At 43.0% G+C, this 25,360-nt stretch overlaps 1 protein-coding gene across 1 annotated transcript in view; it reads right to left on the bottom strand.

Moving 5' to 3' along the window:
- LOC144680335 (4-galactosyl-N-acetylglucosaminide 3-alpha-L-fucosyltransferase 9-like) overlaps positions 1 to 25,360 on the bottom strand; it is a 100,476-nt gene that overhangs the window by 17,001 nt on the left and 58,115 nt on the right. The window contains exon 2 of the mRNA XM_078541314.1: positions 8,217 to 8,285. The gene's annotated coding sequence lies outside the window, so the exon portion shown is untranslated. The remainder of the gene's footprint in view (positions 1 to 8,216; positions 8,286 to 25,360) is intronic.

Raw genomic sequence — 25,360 nt, 5'->3', positions numbered from 1 at the left:
AAATACAATGTGGCAATATGTGACTTTATCCACTTTGTTAGGCTAAGTAAAAAAGCAAAATGTTTGATGAAAGGTGAGAGACTGGGAAATATTTACATTTAGAGGGAGCTGCATGCTCTTGTACAAGAAAGTTAACATGCAGGTAAAACAAGGGAATGGGAAGGTGACTAGCCGGTTAGATTTTGTTACAAAGGCTTTGGAATAGAAACGCAATTATGATTATATAGGACATTGGTGAGGTCACACCCATAGTACTCTATAAAAGTTTTGGTCTCCTTTCCTAGATGGAATGTAACAAAAGTTCACCAGACCCAATTCATGAGCTGAGGGAATAGTCTTGTGAGGAGGGATCTAATACACTAGACCCATATTCCCTGGAATTTAGAATGACGAGAGGCTATCGAATTGAAATGTTAAATTCTGAAGGAGTTGGACAGTTTAGATGCTGAGAAAATGTTTCCCCTGGCTGGGGAGTTTAGGATCTGGGGTCACAGTCTCAGAATAAAGATTTGGCTGTTTAGAACTTGAAGTTTCTTCATCCAAAGTGTTGTGAACTTTTTGGATTCTCAATCCCAGGGAGCTGTGGACACTCAATCATTGAGCCTATTCAAAATACAGGTCAGGGGATTTTTGGGTACAAAGGGAATTAAGGGGCAAGGGCATTATACGGGCCGATGGAATTGAGGCACAAGATCAGCCATGATCTTGCTGAACAGCAGAGCAAGTTCAAAGGTCCAAATGGCCGACTCCAGTTCATACTTCTTAGTTCTCATGTTTTTTCTTGAACCTGGACAAAGCAGTGGAAAAATCAGAAAACAACTGAAGTAAAATAAATGAGTGTGGAGTGCTGAACAAAGACAAACAGGAAATTGATTGATTCAGGAAAAGCAACTGGAGGAACAGATCAAACACTTTAGAGTGGTGATGAATGTATCATGATCAAGGCAGAGATATTTTGTCGAGGTGTGAAAGAATGGAGCTCGGAAAATGATAGCAAATGTTATGTAATACATGGAGAATAAAAATAAATCTTTGAAGATTTTTAACAATAACTCGTTGATTTCCTGGGGTGCCTCTCAGAAACAAAAATAAAATATAAAATGCATATCTCTTCCTCTAATAGTCCCTCAATGCTGGCCATTGTGTTGTGCATCTAGTTAAAATGAACTTGTATACGAAATTGTTATGTCAGCGTTCATCCCCTTCAACTCGTGTTTCATGATAATTTCACTGTACCACTCTTACATGATGATGTAATGCTGAGAGTAGGTGCAGAGAATCGGGAGAACTGCTGAGAACCTGTTTGTGATTCAGCAAATCCTGGCTATTCTGACGATTTAGCAGAGACTGCCACATTATTCCAGGCGCAGGGACCCTCCTGTTTTGGGTGGCAATTTGTGTCACTTGTTCAGAGACTGGTCCAGGTAAGGGACCAGCAGTGATTTGAGAGCCACCTGCTTCTTCCTGTGTTTTCTCCAAACACACTGAGCTGCCTGCATGAGCACTGATCCTGCTCTGCTTCCTGGTCTCAGTATGCCTAGTTCATAGATCTCAGGAGCTGTACTTTACTAAGCAATCTTTTATTACTACACTTGTTTCTAACAATCTTATTAACTCAATTAAAGTTATGGAGGAAAGGTAAGTAAATGGAGTTGATGGGGGCAGATCAGTCATGTTCTAATTGAATGGTGGAACAGGCATAGGAACCAGGTTCCTATGTTTCCTACCGTGTTGTATTTGTGGAAAGTGACTCAATCAATTTGGCTGAACTTGTCTGACACCTGTTATTTTAATTGCCATCAATAACTCCCTACATATAGAACAGTCTCCATAACGGTTAGCCACATGTGTACATAAGTCATCCTCAATCCTCACATCGGCACTTCTTTTTCATCAGGCAACTCCTGTCAGATATCCCTCCAGTGTCTTCCCCCAGTGCTATCACCTCTTGGATTTCAAACCATGATACCACAACATACCATTGGAAATGTCGCCGAGAGATGCTCCAACTGTAGTAATCCATCCGCAGTTTTTTGTTTTTATTTTGATGCTGCAACTGTGTTTGTCATCTGCATGCCTCATGGTTTCCTCTGCAGACGCCACTTCTGCTATATACTAATCATACTGTAAGTAACACTTGCTGCTTGCCTTTATCTAACTGGTAGCAATTGCAGTAAGCCCAGTCTGCATTATACTCTGCAAGATGAAGCAATTAATGCACCAGGTTTCAGTCCTAGCTAATCTGTGAGGTTGAAATTTTAAATTGACTTATCAGGGGCCATGGTGATGTTATGTCTCGACTCAGCATCAGCCAACCATTCATCATCTTCTACACCATGTCACATGATTCACTTTGCCTTTCCTGTACTTAGTGACTAAAAACCCCAGGGCGTCTGTCACTTAGCTGGTCTTGCTTCAAGAGTGATGACGCTGAATGTGGTGATGAGAAAGTCTAAGTTGCTTCTCCAGAGCTTGTAGAATGTATGCAGTAAGGGGAAAAGGAAACATGATGAGTACATGCAGGTAGTTAAATAGATAATTATGGGCATGACTTATAGCAGAACATGTTCATTGTTTTACACAATTGCACTGATAGGGTGAGTGATTTTTCCTCCTAGCTGATCCATTGCAAATCTTTGAATGGAGTGTGAGTATGATCAACTCCATCGGGTGACTTGGTGACTTCTGAAATGCACTGCATTTTCTATAACAAGAAGAAGAATATACATGTAAGCTGTGGATTCTGTACTTTAGCCTTTGGCACAGTTTTGAGCCATGGGTGCCTGATTCTAAATTGTATCAGGTAGAAAGTGCTTTTTAATTGTCAGCTATATGCATCTTCAAATTTTCCCAGCTGTATTTTACTAAGCAATCTTTTATTGCTACACTTGTTTTTAACAATCTTATTAACTCAATTAAGGTTATGGAGGAAAGGTAAGTAAATGGAGTTGATGGGGCAGATCAGTCATGTTCTAATTGAATGGGGAGACAGGCTTAAGAGACTGACTTGCCTACCTTGTTCCTATGTTTCCTACTGTGTTGTAATTATGGAAGGCGACTCAATCAAGTTGGCCAAATTTGCCTGACAGCTGTTATTTTAATTGCCATCAATAACTCCCTACATATAGAACAGTCTCCATAAGGGTTAGCCACATACATACATCAGTCATCCTCAATCCTCACATCAGCACTTCTTTTTCATCAGACAACTCCTGTCAGATACCCTCCAGTGTCTTCAGGTGCATGACTGTGCTGTTCTTCCACTCCTGCTTGACCCTAAATACATTGAGTTCTCTCTCCAGGTGCTATTGAAAACTCCTCCATGTTGCACATTGTCAATGGTTCCTTGGAAGTAATCACTCTTAATCTTGACTTACATCTTCTTCATTTGCTTTCCACAATTCCCTAAAAATCCCACAGCTGGATTGGTTATTGTAAATGAGTTGTCATCAAATGATGAACCAAACATATGAATTGTTCATGCACAAAGATTCATACAGCATAATTTCATTCTTACAGTCCTAAGTTGTTGCACTTCTGAGAAATGTCATTCATTCATTAATGGCCCTTTAAAGGCAGAGTGCCCAAAATGTCACATAGAGGGGCTGATATTTCTTCCTTATTCCGCTTGCTTGGATGAGTGCAGCTCTAACAACGCTCAAGAAGTATGACACCATCCAGAGCAAAGCAGCCTGCTTGATTGGCATCCCTTCCACAAACGATCACTCCCTCCGCCACCAATGCACAGTGGCAGCAGTGTGTACCATCTACAAGATGCACTGTAGAAACTCATCAAGGCTCCTTAGGCAGCATCTTCCAAACCCACGACCACTGCCATTTTGAAGGACAAGGAAGCAGATGGATGGGACCACCATCACCTGGATTGGAAATGTATCACAGTTCCTTCAATATCGCTGCATCAAAATCCTGGAACTCCCTTCCTAACAGCACTGTGGGTGTACCTACACTACTGGAACTACAGCAGTTCAATAAGGTAACTGATCATCACCATCTCAAGGGCAACTAGGGATGGGCAATAAATGCTGGCCTAGCCACCGATGCCCACATCCCATAAATGAATATAAAAAAAGAAGAATTTTGCTATTATTTGGATGGGCATGATAAGAAATCAATGGAGAACTTTTCTGCCAGCATACTTCAATGAAATTCCATCTCCAGCTCCAGGATTGTTCCCAATAAAAGGGTCAATCATCTAGGTCTTTTAAGGTATCAATAGCAGAAACTGCAAGCACTTGAAACCTCTTTATCTTTTGTAAACATACATTGTGAAATTGAAAGAAGAGATCAGAGAGCCAGAGCTGTCAATCAAGCAATATTTTCGCTGGCATTCAGGAATTTCAACAGGCTAATGGATTTCTGGGCTCTCAGCCAAGCCTCATTATGTATTCCTCCTGAGAGTGCAGACATCCATCAGAGTACCAAAACATCTGAGTCCCAAAGAAAATATTGCTTGACTAACAGCTCTGACTCACTGATGTTTTTTGTTAACTGAAAGTTTAACATTCAAGTACTGATGACAGACACTTTTCCTGGATGAGTATATGCAGCCTGCATTCACCCACTTGCACTGAAGGTGTGGAGTACGCTGGCCAGGAGAGAAGTCAATATAAAACAACATCTCAAAGACCTAGGGAAAGATTTTCTTGGTCCCAATTGAAACCAATTTAGGCAAATGAGGGATAAAAAGGCCACCGAGTGGAGCAGCCAGAATTCGCGCCTCCATTCCCACCCTCGACCATTTTCATACAGCGTGGGAGGGACCACGCCCCAGAAGCAGTCCGTTTCTATGAAAGAGACAACTAACAGCATTATGGCTCATTGGGAGTCTGCCCTAGGTAAGTTTTTTTTTAAATTTTCATGGAGGCAGCTGAACTTTAACAGCTGTTGGGTTTTACACCAGCTACATGGATGCGTAAACCAATGAATTGAGGTGAAAATAGTTTAAAAGGTCAGTAAAATAATTTAGCCTCCTTCACAGTTCATCATTAAATGCTGCAGCATGAGTTGTACCTGTGTTCAGTAATGTGAATTCTTACTGTGCTGTGATTGCAAATGTACAAAGGGCCAAACATTCCGAGGAGTGGCAATCACCATCAGATTGCCACTCCACTCCTATTTACTTACCTTGCACCAAAGCTTCACATTTCTCACCCTGACTTCTGAACTGGTTCTCCTCAGAGATGCGGAGCATAGAACTCTCCTTTGAAGGGCAGGCTTGTCAGGGGAATCCAAGCCACGCCTCTTTTTAAAAATTCATTTATGGGATGTGGGCTTCGCTGGATAGGCCAGCATTTATTGCCCAACCCTGAGTGCCATTGAGAAGGTGATTTGAGCTGCCTTCTTTAACCACTGCAGTTCATGTGTTGTAGGTACATCCACAGTGCTGTTAGGAAGGGAGTTCCAGGATTTTGACCTAGTGACAATGAAGGAACAGCGGTATTATTCCCAAGTGGCCAAGTGGTGGTGTTCCCATGTATCTGCTAACCTTGGCCTTCCATATGGTAGCAACCATAGGTTTGGAAGGTGCTATCTAAGGAGCCTTGTTGAGTTTCCGCAATGCATTTTGTACATATTCACAGTACCGCCACTGTGGAGGGAGGGAGTTAATGTTTGTGGAAGAGGTGCTAATCAAGTGGGCTCATTTGTATTGGTTGGTGTCAAGCTTCTTGATTGTTGCTGGACCTGCACACATCCAGGCAAGTGGAGAATATTCCATCACACTCCTGACTTGTGCCTTGTAGATGGTGGACATGCTTTGGGGAGTCAGGAGGTGAGTTACTTGCCACAGGAATCCTAGCCTCTGATCTGCTCTTGTAGCCACAGTATTTGTATAACTAGCCCAGTTCAGTTTCTGGTCAATAGCCCTCAGGATGTTGATAGTGGGGAATTCAGTGATGGTAGTGCAATTGAATGTCAAGGGGCGATGATTAGATTCGCTCTTGTTGGAGACGGTCATCGCCTGGTATTCATGTGGTGCAATTGTCATTTACCACTTGTCAGCCCAAGCCTGGATATTGTCCAGGTCTTGCTGCATTCGGACATACGCTGCTTCAGTACCTGAGGAGTCATGAATGGTACTGAACATTGTACAGTCATCATTTTCACAACACTATCTGCCGCATTCTGGTAAGTTTAATGGTCCCAAAGCCACTTTGAGAAGCTATGGAGGGAAGGCAAATGCGTAAGGTAAGTGAATGAGGGGTAGGGTGGCAGGTGGATTGGAGAGCGGGTAGGGTGGCAGGCAGATGGTTGAGACAATGGGTTGGCAAGTGGGTGGGTGATGGGTTAGGGTGGTAGGCAGGTTTGTGAGAGAGTAGGGAGGCATGTAAGTGGATGGGGGGGTGCAGGGTGGCTGATGAATGGGTGAAGGGTAGGGGTGGCAGGATTAGTGGGTGAGCCGGTAGGGGTGGCAGGTGGGTGATTGGGGGGTAGGCTGCCAGATTATTGGGTGAGATATGAATGTCTGTGTGGAGGGGTAGTTGGGTTGTTGGGGGGTTGGTTGGGTGGTAGCAAGGAGTCGGGGATTCAGAATGTAGTCGAGGGCTCGGAATGTAGTCAGGGTTCGTGGTGTGGTCAGGTGGTCAGGGCAGTCAAGGGTCGGGAAAGTCATCATGTGGTCGGGGGAAGTTGGTGGGGGAATCAGTAGTCTGTTACCCAGGAGTTAGAGCTGGTTTTAATCCTTCTAAGTTTTCCTGGGTAACTTTTCTGGTAAGTAATTTGGAATCTTCCAACATCTCCAACTCTAACTCAGAATTTCAGAGGGTTCCAGACACAGGGGAATTGCCCATTGGAAGTCCAAACATCACAGGCATTTCCTGCTAAGTCCTTGCATTAGGACATCCAAGGAATCCCTGTTCATCTTTTGGGGTACCTTCAGGGTACGACCATCAGAGACTGGAAGACCTGAGGCAAAATATTTGCCAGATTGTTACTTCTGCCACCTGGTAAGCTGTCAAGTTAAAGATCGACAAAAAGATAGTTTGCATTTCACACTATTGAAACAGTAGCCTAGTATATTAACCAAGTATAAAGGTTAAATCTTTTCCCATGAATTTTATGCATTCACTCTAGACATCTATAGAGATGGCAGCTCTGAGGTCAGTTTGTTTATTTGGGGAGTTTTATGGGCTCCTGGCTGCAATCCAACTGCTTAATTGTTTTACAAATGCTTGATATTGTTTATACAACTGCTTTGAAGTCACAATCTCTTCCCAATTCCAATTCCTATCTCCCCCATCTCATTCACTCCTTGACTCCTTTTCTTAACTCAGTCACTCTCTGTACCCATCATTGACTTCCAAAGCACCTAAATTTCTGATTATTCCATACCAAACCTGGTGGCAGCTGGTTACAGCGTGGACTAGGGTGGGGGGCTGCTGTGGCAAGTAATCTAAAAGCAATTTGACTGGGAGTTGCAAGCAGCAGTGCCGATGAGAATCATGCTACATTCTGGTCAACTCCCAAAAGCTATATTCTGGTGATCTTTGTATCTGAGTTAATTCACATATAACCCATAACACATCAGTTACAGCTAAAATTGTTCAGTTAATCAATATCTTCTTTCTTGCTTGCTAATCAATATAACTATCAAACAACATCAGTTCCACTATACTAATGCATAGCTATCCTTCAAAACATTGTTTCCAGTTTTTGTAGCCCACCTCATTTCCATGGTAGTTGTTTGTTATAATGCCATTGGGGGCCATTAGTTCTGCGTACAGAACTCGTATTGTGCCCATAAAAACAAAATACAAACTCAGTGGAGTAGTCAGGGCCAGCAAGATAAGTGGTCAGGGCTGGTCAGGACTGTTGCACCTGTACTGCTTATTGCTAATATCTTTACAAATGTGATCTTCTTATAAACCATGGCACCTCACGACTATTGGGAAAGAATCTGGAACAGGTGTAATTGGTTATTACCATCTTTGGGAGATGGCATTTGCCGTGGAGGACCACAAATCCACTGAGGGAAGTCACTGCATCATCATATGTGGCCATATGTTGAAGGGACATTGCATGATCTTCAGGTTATAACCATCTCAACAGGTGCACTTGTCAAGCACCTTTTAAATTATAAATAATTATACAGGAAAATAGACAAAAAAAAAGTTGTGAAAACAATAAGGGCAAGCTCAGTTAGTGAGAATAAGGTACTCTCTGTAGGGAGATTAGAAAAAGCATAAAGATTTACTGACCTGCTAATGGTATGTTCCGATCTCTGAAGTCCTTAGACTTTCTCAAATCACACTTTCCATGAAGCTCCACTTTTTTCCAGAGTGAGAAAGAAAGAAATTAATTTGAATTATTGTGGGGTTGTGCTCAAAGCAAAATCTCAAACTTTCCCAGTTAAAATAATTACCATTGATAATGAACTGTTAATCCTTTCACGCTTAGGGGAGATTTCCCAAATCTGCGTCCAGGCACATTGGGTTGTGTGGGCTCAGGTAATAACGTAACGTGGGCACACCCAGTAAAGGAACCAGTTTGATTTACCTTCCAGAGTGCCCAGGGGCCATAATGATACAGGGCCAGAAATCTTGACCTACACCAGGTGGACTTCAGCTGATCAACAAGGAGGCTCAACACCACTTTCTCAAGGGAAATTGGGGATCAGCAATAAATGCTGTCCTTGTCAGTAATGCCCACATCCCACAAACAAATAACAATAGTACTATGATGGCAGGTCGTTGTTGGGAGCTATTACCCTGTTGAAATGGTTATAATCTGAAGCTTCTGGGTACACGATCTTGCAATGTCCCTTCAACAGGTTGGCCACATAAGATGATGCAGTAACTTCCCTCAGTGAATTTGTGGTCCTTCATGGCAAATGCCATCTTCCAAAGATGGTAATAACTAATCACCTCTGTTCCAGGTTCTTTCCCAATGGTTGTAAGCAGCCATGGCTAATAAGAAGATCACATTTATAAAGATGTTAGCAATAGCAGGACAGGTGCAACAGTCCTGACCAGCCTTGATCACTTATCTTGCTGGCCCTGACTACTCCAATGAGTTTGAATTTTGGATTTATGGGCATAATACGAGTTCTGTACGCAGAACTAATGGCCCCCAATGGCATTATGACAAACAACTACCATGGAAATAAGGTGGGCTACAAAAACTGGAAACAATGTTTTGAAGGATAGCTATGCGATAGTATAGTGGAACTGATATTGTTTGACACTATGTCCCTGAGGTTGCAAGTAGTGCACAGTCACAATGGGGCCAAATCTAGTCCTTATGGATCACAACTGAGTAGTGCAAAGGTGCCTACACCTATCTGGGGTACAATCCAGGTAAGAGAGACCTCCATTCGGCCATTTTGTCTATTTCAGTCATTTTGGGGTCTTCATGCCACTGCATCTTGTTACACTTGTGAGGTTTACAAGATTACGTTTTTGGGTTGTATCTTTTGCATTTATAAAATTACTATATTTTTGGACTGTAGCTTTAAATGTAGAGTAAATGAAAGGTGTTAAGTGACCCGCATTGGAGTCTGCCAAAGAGTAAGCCTGGGTGGTTTAATTGTTAGTGATCAGAGGAATATCCAGATGGTTTTTTTTTGAGAGGTAGGTGTATTTGTTCTTGGAGACAATACCAACAAATACTCAATGTACCATGAATAGACCCTAATTCTCCTGAGAACTTAGAAGATGTTATAGCTATTCAGTTGTAAACATGGGTGTTGTAAACTATTACTTTACTTCTAAAATGAAATGGTCGGGATCATCGAGAACTGATTAACATTTCTACTCAGATACAAAGCTAATGTGTTTCCTGTTGCCTTGGGAAAGCGGGAGAGGAAGTCACATTGAGATCAGGTTACAGGCTTCCATGTAAACCCAGGAATATTGCAGATAGATAGCAGTTGAGTTTGTCTTGTGTGGCCTGCAGTAAACTAGGAATTAGAGAGCAAGAAACAGAAACAGACAGACCTGCACCATAAGCAGAGAAATGCTGACTTTATCATTCATCATGCAGAACATGGGTGGAAACTCATGCTGAGATTGAGGGCTAAGTTTGTGATGAGCTAATGAAGGCTGGAAGATTTGTTTAGCTTGGATCTAGGGGGAGGGCTCTGGGATTTGGAGTTTCAAGGCTGCAGAAGTAAAAATGAAGCAACCAGTTGGAATTTGGGATCATCTGTGAACCGTTTGTTATAAGAACTGTATCTCCATGGAGAGGGATACGTGACAAAGAACCATTTATTTCTCTAGTTTATAATTTAGGTTGCATATAAAAGAAAATGATGTTTCATCAATAATATTTTTTTCATTATTTGATACAGTAAAAATGTGAAATTTTGGCATGACATTCTTTCATAACTGGAAGTTTGAATTTCTCTTTAAAAGCTATAGGTCCATATGGAGATCATAACAACCTGGCCTACCCACTTGGCTGTTGGGATAGGGAGACACATTTCCAAGTTTGGCAATGGCATAAAAATAGGTAACATTGTAGCAGTGTAGATGGGAGCTTACAAATACAAAGAGATATTGATAGGTGAAGTGAACAGGTAAAACTGGCAAATGGATTTCAGTGTTGACAAGTATGAAGTCATGCACCTTGGATAAAGGTAGTGGGGGTTGCAAACAAATTCTGGCCTGGCATTTTGGGATGCAATATGTAATTTGAAACATGGCAAGTTAAATGTAGTATTGCTAAGCTGCATTTAAAAACTGTGGCCAGAAATTCTGTTATATTGCCCTGGATTTAACGTGGGCGACAGGGGTCTTGCCCACCGGTTGGAGAACCAGCGGAAGCCTTGCATTGCTTTTCTTGTGGAGGACTGGTGCTGTCCTGAGGTAATCTACCACACGCACCACTTGGTAGCATGTAATGCATGCCAAATATTGTAACACTTCCTGTTTTTATTCTTACTTCAATACATACAGGTTCTGTTGTGATTCGAGCCTCAATACATCCTTACATTGTGGTGCTGTGATTGAATCCATCACTAGCACTGCAACTCCACTATTCTCTTTATCCCCTTGATTTTCTAGGGAATGTTATAACCTGGGATATTACATTTCCAGTCCTGATCATTCTGGTAAATGCTTTTGAAAGTTTAAGGCAATGCTTTATACTACCTCTGTACTAAAATAAAATAATAGGGTTGTAAGTTGATAGCCTGGAATCACCAGAGGCTGTTCAAAAAATGGTCTCGGTAGCTTTCAATGTGGTTTCCTTAAGATAGACATAGAAGTAGCAGGGATGTCAATGTCAGTCATGAGAGAGTGGAAATTAGGATTGACAAGGTGTATGTGGTAGAGTTTTATGCACTGTTGGGTTTACTGGATTTTTATGGTTTGTCTATAATAATCATTCTGTAACATTCTTCTTATGAAACTGTAATGTCAAAATTTGATTGCAAAGCATGATGGTTAGCTTCACTGAAAAGTGTCAATTTGTCAAAGTTGGCATACGTTTGTGTGTGTGTGTGTGTGTGAAACTGCTCACGCTGTAAAAGAAGTTAAGGAAGAGGCCCAAATGCTGACTCATACCAGTTCAACCAGAGGTGCAGGCTATAACATACAGTAAAGTTATATTAGAACAGTTACATTTAATAGAACTAATTATATACTATATGCAGCAATATATTGAAGTTTGAGTTAAAGCTTGTTCTGTGTAAGAACAATGAAAGTGGAGACCTTAGCATTTGTTTACAAAAGAATAAAGGATAAGATGATTGTGAAATTGAAGATTTGTAGAAATTGAGCTATTAACAGAAATGTGAATCCTAGAACCTTTGGAAAAACAGGAAACCCCTGAAGGGATGGGGTATAGGGAGTCATGGACCAAATATGGACTAAACTGATCCAGTCATATTGGCCATATTAGGCTATTGCCTAACATGGTGTGGCAAGGGTCTCTCAATGGGATAAAAGAAAGGAGCTGCAAGACCTTGTTGGCACACAGCTAGAAGAAGACAGAATTTGGTCAGTAGAATGCAACAAAAGAATAGAAGACTGTACCCTAGAGAGCTCAGAAGCATGAATCTCACTGGGCAGGGATTTATGTCCCGTAGGCGGGCACATGCCCAACCCAATCAGGCGTAAAATAGTGCGTGATGATATCCGGCGAGCATCCCGACATCATCACGCACTCGCATAGCATTTCTATCGGCGGGCGCATGTGAGAGTCGGCAGTGAGCGCGCTGACAATTAAGAGGCCTATTAAGACCCTTAAGTAATTAAACACAATTTTTCACTGCCCATCCAACCTTACGGTTAGTGGGCGGGCGAATCGGCCAGGCAACGTTTTGATTTTTTAGCAAACCTCATCCACGGGTGGGATGAGGTTTCCACAATTAAATAAAAAATAAATATAAATGTTTGGACACAATTTTTATTCTGTTAATCTTATTGTGTGAGTCCCATGTCGGGAAATTTGTTTCAGATTTTAGGACTCTTTATTTTTGACTTAAAAGTTTTTCAGATCTCTGAGACAGCTTCCTGCCTTCAGGGAGCTTTCAATGCGCACTCCCCAACACATGCGCAGACATGAGCGCTCGCGCTCCTCCCACCCCCACCCCAGTAGCGCTGAGGTTCTCAGCGCGCCTTTCATGCTGGCTGGCTGTTAGTTGGCCAGACAGCGTAAAATCACAGTCGGAGGCCAATTGCGGGCAGTGGACTGTTTCCCAGCCGTTCCTGGGCCCACCCTGCGATTGGAAAATCCTGCCCACTGTATATCTAATGCCATTGCTCAGTGTCCACTTTGTATTTCTGTGTGTCCTTAATAAACTCTCTGACATGATTAATGATTGTGAGGCCAAACCTTGTAGGGTAGAATTGGTAAAGGTCCCTGAGTGAGATGGATTGCGGTATCCTCTGTCTCACCTAGATTATCATATGTGGGGAGTTTTCTCTCCATGATATCTTAGAGTACTTTGGTGAAAAGGGGGTCATTAATGAGAAGCAGTTGGCTCTGAAGGAGGCAAAGGGACATGTGAGGTTTTTGCTATAAGGGGCAAAGATGGATAATACTGAGGATGTCAACAGAAACAGTATTGATGGCAGATTATGACATGGGATCTGAGATTAAACCCAGAGGCAAACAGGGCACCAAAAGAAAGAACCTGCGTTTCCATAACACTTTTCATGACCTCAGGATGTTCCAAAGTGCTTTACAGCCAATTAAGAACATCTGAAGTGCTGCCACTGCTGTAATAAAGGAAATGTTGCAGCCAGGTTTTGCACAGCAAGCACCCACGGACAGCAATGAGATAATGAAGAGGTAATCTGTTTAAGTGATGTAAACCAAGGAATAAAAAGAAGCTAGAATACAAACAGCCCGGTTGAACCAGAAACAATAGCCAGGGAGGAGGGAAAGGAATCAGTGACAAGAGAGCTCTGTGCTGGGGGCTGACGCTGATAGCTTCAGTCTTTCCAATGTTGAGCAGTAGGTAACTGTGATTAACGCTAGTAGCAGTAACAATATTACAATACAAACAGCATTGGAAGCAAGGTGACTAGCCTCAATTCAGATTACTGAGAGAAACCTAATAAGGGTGACTATTAGACACATGCATCACATTGTGTAAGGATTGAGGTGACAGTCAATGCTATATGGATATGTGTGAAGGTGATGAAGTGCATAGAAAGTCAAGTGTGGATTTTTTTTTTATTCGTTCATGGGAGGTGGGCGTTGCTGGAGAGGCCAGCATTTATTGCCTACGCATAATTGCCCTTAAGAAGGAAGTGATGTGCTGCCTTCTTGAACCGCTGCAGCCTATGTGGGGGTGATGTAGGTACACCCACAGTGCTGTTAGGGAGGGGGTTCTAGGATTTTGACCCAGCAATAGTGAAGGAATGGCGATATATTTCTAAGTCGAGATGGTGATTGGCTTGGAGGAGAAATTCCACCGTGGTGGTGTTTCCATCTACCTGCTGCCCTTGTCCTTCTAGGTGGTAGTGGTTGTGGGTTTGGAAGGTGCTGTCTAAGAAGGTTTGGTGAATTCCTGCAGTGCATCTTGTAGATGACACACACTGCTGCTACTGTGCATCGCTGGTGGAGAGAGTTTGTGGATGGTGTGCCAATCAAGCAGGATGGTTTGTCCTGAATGGTGTCAAGCTTCTTGAGTGTTATTGGAGCTGCACTCATCCAGGCAAGTGGGGAGTTTTCTAACACATTACTGACTTGTGCCTTGTAGATGGTGGGCAGGCTTTAGGGGGTCAGGAGGTGAGTTACTCACCGCAGTATTCCTAGCCTCTAACCTGCTCTTGTAGCCATGGTGTTTATACGGCTAGTCCAGTTCAGTTTCTGGTCAGTGGTAACCCCAGGATGTTGATAGTGGAGGATTCAGCAATGGTAATGCCATTGAACATCAAGGAGCGTTGGTTAGATTCTCTCTGTTGGAGATGGTCATTGCCTGGAACTTGTGTGGCGTGAATGTTACTTGCCACTTGTCCACCCAAGCCTGGACATTGTCCGGGTCTTCCTGCATTTGGATATGGACTGCTTCAGTATCTCAGCAGTCGTGAATGGTGCTGAACATTGTGCAATCATCAGCAAACATCCCCACTTCTGACCTTATGATAGAAGGAAGGTCATTGATGAAGCAGTTGAAGATGATTGGGCCTAGGACACTACCCTGAGGAACTCCTGCAGTGATGTCCTGGAGCTGAGATGACTGACCTCCAACAACCACAACCTTCTTTCTTTTGTCCTAGGTATGATTACAACCAGCGGAGAGTTTTCCCCCTGATTCCCGTCGACTCCAGTTTTGCTTGGGCTCCTTGATGCCACACTCAGTCAAATGCTGCCTTGAGGTTAAAGGCAGACACTCTCATCTCAACTTTGGAGTTAGGCTCTTTTGTCCATGTTTGATCCAAGGCTGTAATGATGTAAGGAGCTGGCGGAAACCAAACTGAGTGTCAGTGAGCAGGTTATTGTTAAGCAGATGCCATTTGATAGCACAGCTGACCCCTCCATCACTTTACTGATGATGAGAGTAGACTAATGTGGCAGTGATTGGCCGGGTTGGATTTGTCCTACTTTTTGTGTACAGGACATACCAGGGCAATTTCCACATTGTTGGTGGATGCCAGTGTTGTAGCTGCACTGGAACAGCTTGGCTGGCGGTACAGCAAGTTCTGGAGCCCAAGTCTTCACTGCTATTGCCGGAATATTGTCAGGGCTCATAGCCTTTGCACTATCCAGTGACTTCAGCCATTTCTTGATATCACTGTTGCTGAAAGTTGAACTGATCCTCTCCCTGACTGCACCCTGCAGTGATTCCAGCAAGGCATCGTCAATCTGAGTGCTGCCCCTGTTCAAAGTTTACCATTGATCCTGACCACCTCTAATTTGCATTTGTAGGCTCTTCCTGAAATTGCAGAAGTGCTTATTGTTTTGTCATGTTTTCAGGGTCAAGATGGGATTCTTTGGGGCTTGTCTGTTTTCAGCTCTAATGTACATCTTGGGACTTCAGCACAAGGTTGGAATTCTGCTCCCTCCAGATCTCTGTTACTCAATTATGGAGAGTTACATCATCATTACATCAGCATCAGGTGCTTCTCATATCAACCCTTTACTCTACATCTTCCCAAGTCTTTATTCCAATTATACACATCCTCCTAACATCTCCCCATAAAGTCTCAGACTTCCCAGGGTTTGTCTTTGAGGTGCCTTGACCAATCTCCCTGATCTTGTTCTGATCTCTTGCTGAGGTTTGAGGACATTCCTCATGATCCCTTCTGTTGCTGTGAGTATCCTTCTCCAGGGTGGCTGTAGAACTTTGTCTTGTTTCCTCCTCTTTACCCCCATGAGGATCTGATTAGAAAGCCAGGTTCCTATTGGCTTTCTTCCCAAGGATATTAAGGCTCTGCAATTTCTCCTTATTGTACCCTGTTCTGTTTCAATCCTGCAAGATATCAGTTATGGAGCTCTTTTGATTGTTCTACCACCTTTTTGTGGTCTCATACCCATATTCCCTCCCTGGGCTTCAGCATTGATAAGTCTCATGCTCTGTGTTTGGAGTTAAAGCTATGAGCCTATTTGCTTCTCTGTTCTTCCTCACACTGTTTTAACCTCTCATGGTTGTTTGAAGTAATATTAGGTCTTAACATCTGTTGCAGAGTTGGAAGTTGGATTCTCACTCAGCTTTCCATTGACAATTCTGAAGGTGAGAAACCATTTTGTGGCAGTGAGGTTTGGTAGCTCAGAAGAGCTAAATTAAGATCTTCAATCTTCTTCATCAAGTCTTTGATGGTTCATACCCTTCTCTCAGCATCTCAATTTGCTTGAAGATAACGTGGTCAGCTGGCCATGTGACTGAATAGAGTACTCATGGCTAGTTTGGCAAGATTCCCAACCACTGAGGCCATCAGATAGATCTCGCTGATTTGTTTAGTTGACTTAAATCTATGCAGTTTCTTATAGACCCGTTTGGCTTTGGGACCGTGACCATTCCTGGACACCATTCTGTTGACATGGTGACGTGTGACATAACTCCACGTGGTAGCCTATTCTTGATTTCACCCTTGGCTTTGCCCCGGAGCAGGTGAGGGACTTTCCTCAGTGTAAAGAGGCAGATTGGTTTAGCTTCAACTCTTAGGTTAATATGGTACTTGGTCTTCAGTTTCCCAAGCCTGTAAATAATCTTGGAAATTCATTCCTGAATGTACTGCTGTCATACTTATCAGCAACTTCAACAACTTTATAGATTAGCTTTAATTTTAAGCATGCCTTCCTGCTTAGTAAAGAAGGTTCTTGATTCTGGATGACATACAGTGGTTCAATAATCTCTCTAACTTTATATTCAATTTTGCCATGTATTGGCCTAAGACTTACAGCATAGCCCCACCTGGACACTGCAACTTGCTAGATGAAAGCTGAAGGCTGTAGCGTAATGTGATGAAGCCATTTTACTTTGTCAGATAAGACAGAAATTGCTGCCCCTGTGTCTAATTTAAACTCTGTGGGGTGTCCATCCACTTCAAGATTAATAATCCAGAATTTATTTTCCATTTCATTTACATCCCTAGGAAAGTTATTTCCTTTCTATGTGGTTCTTCCACTTGATGTATATGGTTTGACTTAAACATTTTTTCCTTCTTATTGCAGGTTGTCAGCAATTTAGATCGGAGATGGTTTTCAAATATCCTATTTTTCCACAGTTATGGCACTCTGCTCCACCTGCTGGGCAATCTGCCCCTTTGTCCAGGTTTTTCCCAACACATAGAGAACATTTCAAGATGTCAGTTGGTGCACTTTTCCCTCTTTTTGAGGGCTTCTGCTTTGGTGTGCTTTCCCTCTTATGGCCTGCATACTGAATGGCCTCACTCATTCCTTTCCATGGGACCTTGCCTGCTCTGCAAATAAATGTTCTATTTTGTTTTCTGAGCTTAGATTGTCTCGCAATTTATCATGTATTGACTAGAGTTAAATCCTCTCTCATCTGCAAGAGATCTGATACAGCTTCACCTACAACCCCAACCACTACTTGATCATGAATCAATCCATCCCTCAATATTCCATGGTTGCAATTTTCTGGCAGCCTGTACAGATCATTTGATAAACGAATCAATGCTCTCACCTAGTCTCTGCTTTCGCTTGTTAACTTTTGCCCTTTCTATAGTAATTTTTTGGTGAATGCTGAATTATAAGTCACATGCTTATCGGGCTTCCTCGTAAGAAGTTGAAGTCTTATTGACTCCCTGCCTCGCTATAATGCCATTCGCAATAGCCCCAACGGCATAGAGTAAACTTGATCCTTTTGTTCTTTTTTGTGCAAACCAGAAACTGTCCTAGATCTGGAAAACCTCTTTCTCCAGTCGTCCCAGTGCTGAGCCTGTTGCGAGCCTTCAATGCTCTGTAATGGTTCTGGGAGTGGCAGTGTTGATTCCATGCTTATACCAACCCCTGAAATTGTTGCTGCTTCACTGATGTTGCTTGTTGCATCTGGTCTGTACTCACTGCTGTCGAGACTCCAGGCCTGTGTCTCAGCTTGCAACTATTGCACCCGTGATGCTCTGACTTTCTGATGAGTCTTGAATCTATTCTTTTTGTCCTTCTTTCCAGGGCGTCCTGACCTGTCAGGTCCTTCTTAAAGTTTTCTGGGTCTTTTACTCACTGTCTTGCTTCCACCATGTTTCATTGTGTGTTCAGGGTTCTTTGGGTCCTGTCTATTATCCCAAAGTAAGCTGTTCGAGGCTGTAGTTTGTTAAAACCATTGTCTTTGTTTAAAGATATTATATACATATTGGGATAATAGAATGATGTTGTTACTTCTGCTCCCCCCGGATCTCTGTTACATGATCGTGTGTTGTTAAATCAACATTACATCAGTATCATATGCTTCTGATGTCAACCCTTTACACTTATCACACCTGCTATGCAAATGTAGAAATGCTGATTCTATTGAGGTTTAAATTCCTGATTATTTTTGGTCTAGTCCACACTGAACATTCAAAACAACAATTTAGCAAAATGATACAAATATTGGCTATACTTTCATCATATGTAGGGTTGTTAAAAAATGAACAAGCCACAATTAAGATCCATGTACACAAGTATTACTAATTAAGTCACCGGCTTTCTGTGTCACTGGTTGGCATTCCCACAATTGTCAAATACACTGAATGGTACTCTCACAAAATTCCCTACAGTGGAATACAACCAAACACAGTAACAACATCTAGTGGCATAAACTAACGGCTGCACTTCCTGGATTGCCTTCTGTCCGACTGTCTACTTTTCCCTAAGTTATACCTCTAACTTCTAAATCTCTAAACTTGAAACTCTCTCAGATAGTATGGGCAGCATTTTCCCGTCGGCAAGCGGGGGCGGGGACCGCTCACTGACACGTAAAATGACGTGCGGTGGCATCGAGTGGGTGTCCCTACATCACCACACGTCATTCAGATATTCAGCTCGGCAGGCGAGCAGCCAAGGCGGCTGCGCACCCACCGGACTGTCAAAGGCCCATTAAAGCCTGTTAAAAAATAATTAAAGTAATTAACTGAGCTGCCCGTCCAACCTTAAGGTTAAACAAATACTTTTGAAATAAATAATGGACATGTCCCAGCTCATGTGACAGTTTCACATGAGGTGACATGTCCTTAAATGTTTTCCCACCTTTATTCAAATTTCCATAACCTAAAAAAATCTCCCTGAGACACGGAGGTGCCTCAGAGAGATCTCTGTGCTCTTTCACGTGCATGCGCAGGAACCCACTCGGGGAATCCCCCCACACCAGCACTGGCGGCGCTCAGCGCTTCTGGGTGAGCATCATGCTGGTGGGCCTTAATTGGCCCGCCCACATAAAATGGCGGCGCGGATCCACCCACCGCCGCCTGCCCCTGCACAACCCCCTCCGACGGGGTAAATTTCTGGCCTATGTGTAACTAGAAGCCTGTAACAACCTTGATCTTTCCTTCATCACTTTGGGAAAGAGAGAAAAGATAACCAGAGGGAAAATTGGGGCAATATTCTGTACCTGTGACTTCAAATCAATTGTACCAATTAACTTTGATTTCTATGTATTACGTCCCCAAGCTACACAGCAGATGCAGTCAAGAAGAGCATCCATTCAATTTTCAGCAACGTCCTAAATTGGCTTTCTATGTACTCCATCATTTCTGCAATTATCCATATTGCATTCTCACCCCATCTTTGGCAGAGCCATCAGGGGTTCCAAGTCCCAGAGGTAATAGGCTAAAGGTATCTTAGCAATCAGACAGGGATCTGAGCAGCCTGCATTTACCTCTGCTGAAGCCATAGCAGGTGCACAATGTCAAAGTAGGAGGAAGTATAAGTTGAAAAAATTGAATTCGCCAAGGAAATGTACATGGATGTTTGACAAAATGCAACAATAAGTTTCCTTCTTGTTTTAATAATGCCACACAAAATGTAATGATTTTCACCATTTCCACATCTTTTCCTTGATTGAATCCAGAGGGCCAACCCAGCTCACCCTTTATGGGGGTGGGACAGATGAAGCTCAATAGAAGGCCAGCGATAGGTGGAGGTAAAGGAGAGATTGCGAAAGATGTCATAAACAAAAGGTCAACCGCTTGTTAATAGTGGTGGTACTGGCTAAAGGAGGTGCTAATGTTGACATTAAGAGTACTAAGCAGAATATGATAATGGCAGGACCAGGGTAAGCACTCTGGAAAGTGACGGATGGCCCTACTAGGTGTTGGGTGGGGGAGGGGTCAGTGCTGGGAAAATAGATTGAAAAGGCTAAAAGCTGAGGATAAAACAATGAATAAAAATGGAAATGAATTTTAAAAATAATAATAATGAAAATAAATGGGGAAAAATAAATAAAAATTAAAAAATAAAAATGAATAAAGAAAAAGGGGGTAGGATCAAAAAGGGTTGGGGATGGAGGAGAGAGGTCATGGTCTGAAGTTGTTGAACTCAATGTTAAGACCGGAGGGCTGTAATCGGAAGACACTCTGCCAAACATTTGCCAGAAGGAATTGAGGTAATTAAGTGAGGTTTTATTCAGGTGGGACAATGGCAAGTTTAAATATTCACCTGAATCAAAGCTGTTCAATGTCACTTCCTGTCCAACTGGCAGGACAGGCCCACCAGAGATGGCAGTACAGTGGTTTACAGTCAGTAAGTAATTGCCCTGGGAGCCCTCAACATTCATTCTGGATCCCATGCAGTCCCATGGCATGATCAAGCATGGGCAAGTAAACTCCCTGCTGGTTACCATCTATCATACCCCTTCAGCTTATCAATCAGTACTCCTCCATGTTGAACACCAATTGCAATGGGCCTTGAGGGGAAGGCCGCAGAATGTACATTTGGTAAGGAATTCACCAGGAATGACCGAGCTAGCCAAGTCCTAAAGGACATAGCTGATGGACTGGGTCTGCGGTAGGTGGTGAGAGAATCAATGCCTCACCAATCTACCTGTCACAGATGCATTTGTCCATCACAGTATTAGTAGAAGTCACCACCGCACTGTCCTTGTGGACACAATGTCCCATCTTTGCATTAAGGATACCTTCCATTGTGTTGTGTGGTACTTTTTTTTTTTCATTCATGGGATGTGGGCTTCACTGGCTGGGCCAGCATTTATTGCCCATCCCAATTTGCCCTTGAGAAGGTGGTGGTGAGCTGCCTTCTTGAACCGCTGCAGCCCATGTGATCTAGGTACAACCACAGTGCTGTTAGGAAGTGAGTTCCAGGATTTTGGCCCAGCGACAGTGAAGGAATAGTGATATATTTCCAAGTCAAGATGGTGAGTGACTTGGACGGGAAATTCCCGGTGGTGGTGTTCCCATCTATCTGCTGCACTTGTCCTTCTAGATGGTAGTGGTCGTGGGTTTGGAAAGTGCTGTCGAAGCAGCCTTGGTGAATTCCTGCATCTTGTAGATGGTACACACTGCCGCTACTGTGCATCAGTGGTGGAAGGATTGAATGTTTGTGGACAGAGTGCCAAACAAGCTGGCTGCTTTGTCCTGGATTGTGTCAAGCTTCTTGAGTGTTGTGGGAGCTGCACTCACCCAGACAAGTGGGGAGTATTCCATCACACTCCTGATATGTGTCTTGTAGATGGTGAACAGGCTTTGGGGAGTCAGGAGGTGAGTTACTTGTTGCAGGATTCCTAGCCTCTGACCTGCTCTTGTGGCCACAGTATTTATATGGTTAGTCCGGTTCAGTTTCTGGTCAATGGTAACCCCCAGGATGTTGATAGCGGGAGATTCAGTGATGGTAATGTCATTGGACATCAAGGGGCAATGGTTGGATTCTTTCTTGTTGGAGATGGTCATTGCCAGACACTTGTGTGGCGCGAATGTTACTTGTCACCTGTCAGCCCAAGTCTGGGTAGTGACCAGGTCTTGCTGCATTTGGACATGGACTGCTTCAGTATCTGAGGAGTCATGAATGGTGCTGAACATTGTGCAATCATCAGTGAATATTCCCGCTCCTGAACTTATGATAGAAGGAAGGTCATTGATGAAGCAGCTGAAGATGCTTGGGCCGAGGACACTACCCTGAGGAACTTCTGCTGTGATATCCTGGAGCTGAGATGGCTGACCTCCAACAACCACAACCATCTTCCTTTGTGCTAGGTATGTCTCCAACAAGCAGAGAGAGTTCCCCCTGATTCCCACTGACTCCAGTTTTGTTAGGGCCCCTTGTTGCCACACTGGGTCAAATGCGGCCTAGATGTCAAGGGCAGTCCCTCTCACCTCACCTCAGGAGTTCAGCTCTTTTGTCCATGTTTGAACCAAGAATGTAATGAGGTCAGGAGCTGAGTGGCCCTGGCGGAACCCAAACTGGGTGTCAGTGAGCAGGTTATTGCTAAGCAAGTGTCACCTGTTAGCACGGTTGATGAACCCTTCCATTACTTTACTGATAATAGAGAGTAAACTGATGGGTTGGATTTGTTCTGCCTCTTGTGTACAGGACACAACTTGGCAATTTTCCATACAGCCGGGTAGATGCCAGTGTTGTAGCTGTACTGGAACAGCTTGGCAAGGGGCATGGCAAGTTCTGGAGCACAAGTCTTCAGTACTATTTCCGGAGTATTGTCAGGGCCCATAGCCTTTGCAGTATCCAGTGCCTTCAATGTTTCTTAATATCATGTGGAGTGAATCGTATTGGCTGAGGACTGGCATCAACGATGCTGCGGGCTTCCGGAGGAAGCCGGGATGGATCAAATGTAAAATAAAATAAAATGTACAAGCCAAAGATACTAATCTCCAGACCCTGATACCTTGCTCTAATGAGTACAGAAGGAGGAGGATAGTGCAGATGAATGCTTAGTTGCTGCAGGAGGGAGAGCTTTGGATTACTGTGGCTTTGGGACCTGTTCTGAGTTGGTGGGACCTGCACAAGCTGGACAGATTGCACCACAACAGAGTTGGTGTAAATACTATTGCTGGAAGCTCGCTTGTATTGTTGGGAAAGTTTAAATTAGATTGGCAGAGGGATGGCAACCTGACAGTAGATTCAGGGGAAAGAAGCAAAGCTATAAATAGAAGGCAGAAAATTAGTAAGCAAGTGTGGAAGGTTGAGAAAACAAAGGCTAGAAAACAGGCAACAAAGACCTTGTTTAGTGATTCGTGTTATACATTTCAATGGAAGAAGTCTGGTGAATGAGGCAGACATGCTGGGGACACATACATACTTGGAAAAAAGGTATTACAGCTATTACTGAAACTTAAAGAAGGGCAGGAATGATAGCTCAACATTGCTGCTCACAGAGTTTTCAGGTGGGATTGAGCGTTGAATAAAAAAGGGAGGTTTGTAATATTGGTACAAGAAACAATCACAGCCATAAGAAGGGATTCACTTTGGATGTAAGAGAAGAGAAGCAGAATTTGCTTAAAAGGCACGAAACTTGGACATGTTGATGTGCAGAGGGGCTTGAGTTTACACAGAAAATTTGCATGCAGGTACAGCAAGCAATTAGGAAGGCAAATGACATTTATTTATTGCAAGAGATTTGAAGAGCAAGAATAAGAAAGCCATGCTACAATTGTACAGGACTTTGGTGAGACCACAACTGGAGTACTGTGCACAGTTTTGGTCTCCATATTTAAGAAAGGATATACTTGTCTTGGAGGCGGTAGTGTGAAGCTTCACTAGATTATTTACTGGGTGAGGGGGTTTTACTATGACGGGAGGCTGAGTAAATTGGGCCTATATTCCTGGATTTAGAAGAATCTAACTGATCTCATTGAAAAATACAAGATTCTGAAGAGGCTGGATAGGACAGACACTGGGAGGCTGGGGAATCTAAAACATGGGAGCACAAATTCAGGATAAGGGGCCAATCATTTAGGATTGAGATGAGGAGAAATTTCTTCACTCAAAGGCTTGTGATTCTTTGGAATTCTCTACTCCTGATTGTTGTGGATGCTCCATTATTAACTATATTTAAGGTTGGGCTAGACAGATTTTTGGTCTCTCAGGGAATCAAGGGATATTGTAGTGGGAGGGTAAATGAGTTGAGGCAGAAAATCAGCTATGACTGTATTGAACAGCGAAGCAGGCTCGAGGGTCCATACAAGACTCCTGCTCCTATTTCTTATATTCTTAAAGATCATCAAATGTGATTGAACTGATTATCAAAGAAGGAGCAATCACATTGCTGGGAGTATACTACAGATCTTCAAACAGTCCATTGTTTTAAATATTCATTCCTGGGATGTCTTTGTTGCTGGCTAGACAGCATTTATTGTCCATCCCTAACTGCCTTTGTTCAGAAGGCCAACCACATTGCTGTAGGTCTGGAGCCAGACTAAAAAATGGACAGTAGATTTCCTTCCCTGAACCAGGTGTTTTTTTTACAACAGTCAGCAATGGTTGTGTGGTCACCATCAGACTTTTAACTCCAGATTTTTGTTGAATTTAAACTTTATTATCTGCCATAGTGGGATTCAAACCCAGATCCCCAGAGCATTACCCTGCGTCTCTGGAATATGAGTCTGGGGACAATACCACTATGCCACCGCCTCCCAGATGGATGAGGAAGCAAATGTGTAGGCACATTGTTGGAGAAAGCAGAAATAATAGGGCAATAGTAAATAATAAATAATAATAAACTGCCCTATTATTAACTTGGATAAAATTAGTGCAAAAGGAATAGAGGGCACAGAATTCTTAAAATGCATTCGAGGAATCTTCAATAGTCAATACATAGTAAGCCCAGCAAAAGAAAGGCAGTTCCAGTTTTAGTTTCGGAGTATAGCAGGGGAGGGGGAGGGGGATTAATCACCACTCATGTGGAAGCTCTGGTCCCACAGAAAGGATTTCAAAAACAAGAAATGCATTTACCCCTTTTTGGTGGCCATGGGGACCACTGAAGAATCCTGAGGGGGGAAGAACTGATATTTCTGACAACTGACATTTTTCCCTTGCTCATCATATACAAAAACTCCAAATGGGGGTTCTTCAACAGGTGTTAGTCCACTAAGTTACAAGACAGACATTACAACAGACACCACAAATTTCACAGTGGGACCAATGCCTCTGGTCTTCCATTGATTGCATGCTTTGTGCTCATTTTACACCTGGAAAACAGGCTCCATGCATCCCATTTTCTATTTCTGATGGTCAGGCATAATTAGTTGGGAAACAGAGCAGGGAAAATATTCCAAACTTACAGTACTGATTGGGAGCTTTGCCCACTGCAACACACATTGGGGCATCAGGCGCACTGCACACAATTCTTCGACCATAAATTCAAGTGAGAGGAAAATTGTGGACAGTGAAAGCCTCAATTTCCGGGTGACGACACAATGCCTGGGATTGTATTTTCTAGGTGGAATGAGATAGCAGGGTGTGTGGAGAAGGTTATTACATGGAACAGGTAGGACCCTGAGAGATACTGCATTTTCCTCAAAATTATAGAGTCATGGCAAACATC

The sequence above is a fragment of the Cetorhinus maximus genome, chromosome 5 (assembly GCF_964194155.1).
Source record: "Cetorhinus maximus chromosome 5, sCetMax3.hap1.1, whole genome shotgun sequence".
Classification (NCBI taxonomy): Eukaryota; Metazoa; Chordata; class Chondrichthyes; order Lamniformes; family Cetorhinidae; genus Cetorhinus; species Cetorhinus maximus.
The sequence above is the reverse complement of the archived record's forward strand: the minus strand, read 5'-3'. Positions and strand labels throughout refer to the sequence as shown.